The sequence below is a fragment of the Orycteropus afer genome, unplaced genomic scaffold, assembly GCF_000298275.1.
Source record: "Orycteropus afer afer isolate SDZICR_OR568_19922 unplaced genomic scaffold, OryAfe1.0 scaffold00005, whole genome shotgun sequence".
Taxonomy (NCBI): Eukaryota; Metazoa; Chordata; class Mammalia; order Tubulidentata; family Orycteropodidae; genus Orycteropus; species Orycteropus afer.
Genome location: NW_006921592.1, coordinates 31,740,213 through 31,746,504, shown reverse-complemented (window position 1 = coordinate 31,746,504; position 6,292 = coordinate 31,740,213). Strand labels below are relative to the sequence as shown.

Below are 6,292 nucleotides of genomic sequence, written 5' to 3'. Positions count from 1 at the left end.
TCTACCCTCAGGGGTCAGAGATGGAGGTGGCAGAAAGGTACCTGTAGAAGCTTCTGGAGAGGGCACAAATATAGCCAAGATCCACATGGGAAATGCAATTGGTGTCTGAGATGTGGCACCTCCTGATGGGAGGAAACTGGGATGAGTGAGCAGTCTGAAGAGGTGCTGCTCCGAGGTCTTTGCTGTTACTGTTGTTGTTTGCCGTCGAGTCGGCCCCGACTCATAGCGACCCTTCCTTGGGTTTCCGAGGCAGTATCACTATGGAAGTAGGATTGCCCAACCTTCCTTCTGAGGAGTGGCTGGTGGACTTGAACCGCCAGCCTTCTGGTGAGCAGTCAAGTGGCTTAGGCACTATGCTGTTACTGTTAGGTGCCATTAAATAGCATCTGACTCATAGTGACCCTATGTGCAACAGAAACACTGCCCAGTCCACCATCCTCACAATCATTGCCATGCTTGAGCCCACTGTGTCAATCACACAGGATCTTGCTTTTTTTGTCTGATCCCTACCTTACCAAACATGATGGCCTTCTCCAGGGACTGGTCCCTGGCAGGGGAGATACCATTATCCTGAAGGTGATTTTCCCAGGATGAGGCTTATCCTTTGCACTCCAGATGTGCTGAATTCTGCAATCTCCCCAAACGTGGGAAACACAACTGTCGAATTTGTGGTAGTGAGGGACTGCATTCATGTCCACCATCCGTGGCCCCCTGAAAATCAGGAAGTTGTTGTCGCTGTTGTCATGACTCTCTCTGTCTCTGACAGCTCTGGAGGAAGGTCCTTGTCTTTTTTCAACTTCTGTTCTTTGGTCCCTTAGTGATCTTATGTTATTGTATCTTTCCCCTTCATTTGTGCTTCTCTGTCTGTGCCTAATCAGCTCCTTTGTAGTTCAAAAGTGATTGGCTTAAGACAGTCTATGCTGAAATGGTCTCATTAACATAACAAACAAGGTCCTTTTCCCAAGTGGGATTACATTTACAGGTACAGAGGTTTAGAATTTACAACACAAATATTTTGGGGGAGGGGGAATATACAATTCAATCCATAATAAGAGGTGTTTACATTCAACCAAACCTGAGAAGAGAGTTCAAGTTCTTAAACCCTTCAAAGCTTTGAGAAAATCAAAGACCACAGACTAAGGAAAGAATTTTAAAGAATGGTCACAGTTACTGGAGAAGAAAAACATCAGCTAGACAAAAGGATAAGACAAGGGCCATTGGGAAAACATCACTCAACCAAAGCTTAGAGCTGGAAAACTGCCTTAAGACCCTCTAACCCAATCTGCTTTAATTTTAGGTGAGGACTGGAGCTTCAAAGGTGAATTCAGTACAGGCAGTCTCCAGGTTAAGCAGACTTCCATACAAAGTGTAGTTATGAACCAACCCCCATAAAAACTTTTTTTTTTTATATTAAAAATTCAAGATACATGTAATGGTTTGTATAACAAATAGGCTCTACTTTGCAACACGCATGAAACATTATTATTATTGCTATATTATCATGTTAAAGATTTTTTAGTATCTGGAAATACTTCTTTAACTTTTTTGCACATAGAAAAGTACACTATATACTGTATACTAAGACAAACAAACATTGATGTCAGATATGAACCATACCTAACTTTTCCGATTTACATATAAATTTGACTTAAGACAGACTTAGAAACAAAATGTGTTTGTAATCTAGGGACTGCCTGGATCACAAAGTCTTTGTTCCTAGACTCATTCCACAAGTCCCTGCTGGGAGGAACACCAGGATACAGCAACACTGGAAAGCAGGAGCAAGGTTACAGAGGATAAGAAATTCCCAAAAAGAATAATGATACAAATAATGGCATCCACCTTTTGGGTTGTGAATGTTAAGTTAATTCACAGAAGTGCTTAGAATCAATCACGCCTGGCAGAGTTTGGCTGTATGTGCTTAGCTACTTGAATAGAAAATAAAAATTATATTTGAGTTAGCAAGAAGATAATGGTGGGGACTTCCGGTAAGACGGAGGAATAGGCAGACAAGTGACACAGACCCTCTTCAACAAAGAAAAGAAAAACCAATTGACAGAGATACGGAAGATAATCCTGGAGCCCTGAGCTTTGAAAGGAACTATGCAGAAGTGGATTAGGTGCCAACTAGTGAAACAAACAAACAAAAACAGTGAGTACAGAGACAGTCTGAACTGCGGATGGTCAGCTACTCTGATGGGACCAACAGCCTGAATATTTCCAAGTGGTATTGGGACCTGAGGATTGACTTAAAGATCAGCCCAGGTCACCAAGGGCTGGACGGAAGACTGTGCTGGTGGCCTATGACTAGAATGGGAAACAGCAAGGAAGGAGACAACCTGAGCTATTGACTTTCTGCTGTCTGGAGGATGTGGCCATTTTGATTGTTTACATGCAGCAGCCATTTCGGATATTTAAAGTGACCAGGGGTGCAGCCATTTTGAATGTTTACAAGCAGGGGCCATTTGGGATATTTAAAGTGATAGCATTCTCATTAGGAGCTCTGGTAGCATAGTGCCTAAGGCACTTGACTGCTCACCAGAAGGCTGGCGGTTCAAACCCACCAGCCACTCCTCGGAAGGAAGGTTGGGCAATCCTACTTCCGTAGTGATACTGCCTCGGAAACCCAAGGAGGGGTCGCTATGAGTCGGGGCCGACTCGACGGCAAACAACAACAACAACAACAGCATTCTCATTTGGATTCCAGGGACCTAAGAATAGGCTTTGTTTGCCACAGTCGGCAGGGACATATGAGAGGCTAACAATGGAAAGGAGACAGGTGGTAAGTGTATAAATGTTGTCAACTAGTGAATAAAGGAGCACAGCACAGTACTCTACTTGTGTAGATAACATACAAACAAAACAAAGAAAACAAAAATTGTGGGCAAGTCACTCCAACATACAATCAACAATTAAATATAAATACAAAAACGTCACAATGCCTCAGAGACAACAGAACATCACAGTCCACACAAAGAAGCAAGATAAAGCAGGATAAATAAGGGACCAGGATACAGACCCAAAACACATCCCTGAGGAAGATGCAGCATTGGAACCCTCTGATAAGGAATTCAAAAGAATTATATTTAGGTATCTTCAACAAATTGAGAGACAGATCAAGGAAAACACAGAGAAAACCCTAGAACAATTTCAAAAGACAATACAAGAACAAAATGACAAAATAAATTAAAAATTAGAAATGATACAAAATCTACACACAAAAACCCAGAAGATTAATACTAAATTCTCAGAGGCAGATAAGACATTGAATGGGCAAAGGAGCAGAAGTGAATCAATGGAAGACAGAATTAGGGAGATTGAAGGCAAACACCTGAACACGTCTTTGGAAAGGTATAAATCAGAAAAAAAATCAAAACAAAATGAAGAAAGCCTAAGGTTCATGTGGGATACCATCAAAAGGAATAACCTACATGTAATTGGAATTCCAGAACAGGAAGAGAAAAAGAAAACCACAGAGAATATTGTTGAAGACTTGCTGGAAGAGAATTTTCCTGGTATGATGAAAGATGAGAATATTTCCATTCAGGAAGTCCAACAAACCCCAAACAGGATAGACCCCAAAAGAAAATCACCCAGACATATCATCATCAAACTCACCAAAACCAAAGACAAAGAATCATGTGAGCAGCATGGGAAAAATGAAAAGTTACCTACAAGGGGCAACCAATAAGACTAAGCTTGGATTTCTCGGCAGAAACCATGCAGGCAAGAAGATAGTGGGATGGTATATATATAAAACACTGAAAGAGAAAAATTTCCAACCAAGAATTATGTACCCAGCAAAACTGTCCCTCAAATACGATGGTGAAATTAGGACATTTCCAGATAAACAGAAATTAAAGGAATTTGTTAAAACCAGACCAACCTTACAAGAGATGCCAAAGGGTGCCCTTCAGACAGAGAAGCAACAACAGCCATCAACAACTGACCACACATGGTGATATAACCCAGAAATCAACCCAGCTATGGAAGTATTCAAAGTAAATAAGCCTATAAGATTGTAAACAGGGAACCAGAGACATCAATTGACAAATGAGGACAACTGTAAACCAAAAAGAGGGAAAAAACTATGTTGTTACAGAACTTCTAGATGGTAGGGAAGTCAAGACAACTACAAGATATAACAGACTGTTCTAAACTTGGGAAGAAAACTATAAATCACAGGGTAACCTCAAAGAAAAATGATAAACCTTCACATCAAAAAAGAGGACCAGCATAAATATTCAGCAAATACTAAAACAATAGCAGTGAAGGAAGTGGTAACACGATTCATAAACAAAACGAGCTCAGCATAGAAAATTATATGGAACAAAGAAATCAACACCACGAAAAAGCATATAACAGAAATGACAGCAACAAATTCATATTTGCCAATAATTATATATCTAGCAAGGGACTTATCTCTAAGATTTATAGCTGATGAGTGGATGACCAAACAATCGTACACACACATAATGGAATGCTATGTAGCACTAAAGAGTAATGTAGAGTCTGCTAAACACCAGATAATATGGATGAACTTGGAGGAATTATTCTGAGTGAAATAAGTCAATCACAGAAGGACAAATATAGTATTAGTTTGTTGTTGTGGAGGATCAAGGAAAGGTTTATATATGGAAGGAAACTTTCTTTGTTGGTTGCCAGGGGTGGAAGAGGAGGGGAGGGAACATTGAAAAAAAAAAAAAAAAAGCATTGGCCCATGTCACTTAATTTTGTGTATTTCACTGTACATAAATTATATTTCAATAAAATGCATTAAAAAAAGAAAGAAGTTCCCAAGAGAAGCAAGTTACCTTCAAACATCCCTGTGAACTCCTCTCTAACCCTGTTTGGATACTGACGGGGAGAACAACCATGATTCATGCTGTCATTGACACTGGTGGCATCACCTCCTGGCTCCCTTCATTGACTTAATGGCGCTGATTTAGCACTGTTGCCCTTGTCAATGGACAAACAACTGCTAAAAGGCTGAAGTCAGAAAGAAAAGTCAATAGCCTTGCCTACCTGGAGAAGAATGGGTGAAGTCAGGACATGTTCTGAAGTACTGTCCTCTGTCTTATTGCATGTGTGCTTGTGTGTGTGTGTATGTGTGTGTGTCTGTACCTAGTCTGTTCTTTTTATAACTCAGAAGTGATTAGGTTTTGAAGTCACCCTGGACTGAATGACCTCAACTGATTGATTATATTAGGTCACTGCTGATAATCAGAGTCCCAGAGTCCCCCCCTGGGTGGCACAGACTGTTAAAATTTTCTCGGCAGCTAACTGAATGGCTAAAGATTCAAGTCCACCCAGAGGCACCTGGGAAGAAATCCTGGTGATCTGCTTCAAAAGAATCAGCCATTGAAAACTCTATGGAGCACAGTTCTCTGACACACATAGGACCGCCATATAATAAAATCAACTCGATGACAACTGGTTTCTGGTCGGTTTCCCTGACCATCGATACCTAGCTAAACTTTGTCTCCTTGAAATGGAATAAAACATGTTTTTCAATTAGGGCAGTGGATTTACAAAAATCATCAATAACCCCAACAATGTCAAGATTGGAACCCAGGCCTCTGGCTTTCAAGCCTTTGCTTATAACCACTGCATTCTACCACCCCACCAACTGATGCCAGATAATTAGCATTAAAAACAATAGTGAGGACTACTTGTATTGCAATTCCTTTAGCATTTCCATGCTTCAGTGTCACCATCAGTAAAATGGGAATAATAACACCTACCTTGGAAAATTGTTGTGAGAATTAAACTCTAATATACAAAAAGCACCTAACCCACTGATTCAACTCAAAGCAACCCTGTGTGTGTAAGAGTAGGACTGTGTGTCATAGGGTTTGCGATGACTGATTTTTCTAAAGTAGATCATCAGTCCTTGCTTCCAAAGTGCCTCAGGGTGAACTTGGGCCTCCAACTTTCAGTTAGTTAGCAGCTGAGGGTGTTAACGTCTCACACCACCCAGGGGCTCCCCTAACCCACCTAGTGGGGTGCATTGTGCCTGCTTCCCTTCCCTCTCCTTTGCCTGACACAAACATCCTCATTCATTTATACTCCTTGGGCTTAGCTGGAAGATTTGGGTGAATGTATGTTCAATGGTGTGGTGTAGTAAATTATTTAGTGTGGCTTTTCTACCCATAAGTCTTTGTAAACTCCAAAGTGGGATTTTCTTATGAGCAACTGAGGAGCTCCTGATTGCTGAAGTTGTCCACCTGGAGTATATCTGTTGGGAGTGGCACAAAACAGTGTTCTGGGAGGTGCCCACTCTCTCTCAGGT

General features: G+C 41.0%; 1 non-coding gene across 1 annotated transcript; it reads left to right on the top strand.

Annotated features, from left to right (window-relative positions):
- Nucleotides 1-539: 539 nt before the first annotated feature.
- LOC122149910 lies at nucleotides 540-703 on the top strand. Its single transcript, XR_006163393.1, has one exon. It is a non-coding gene; the product is annotated as a U1 spliceosomal RNA (small nuclear RNA).
- Nucleotides 704-6,292: the final 5,589 nt, after the last annotated feature.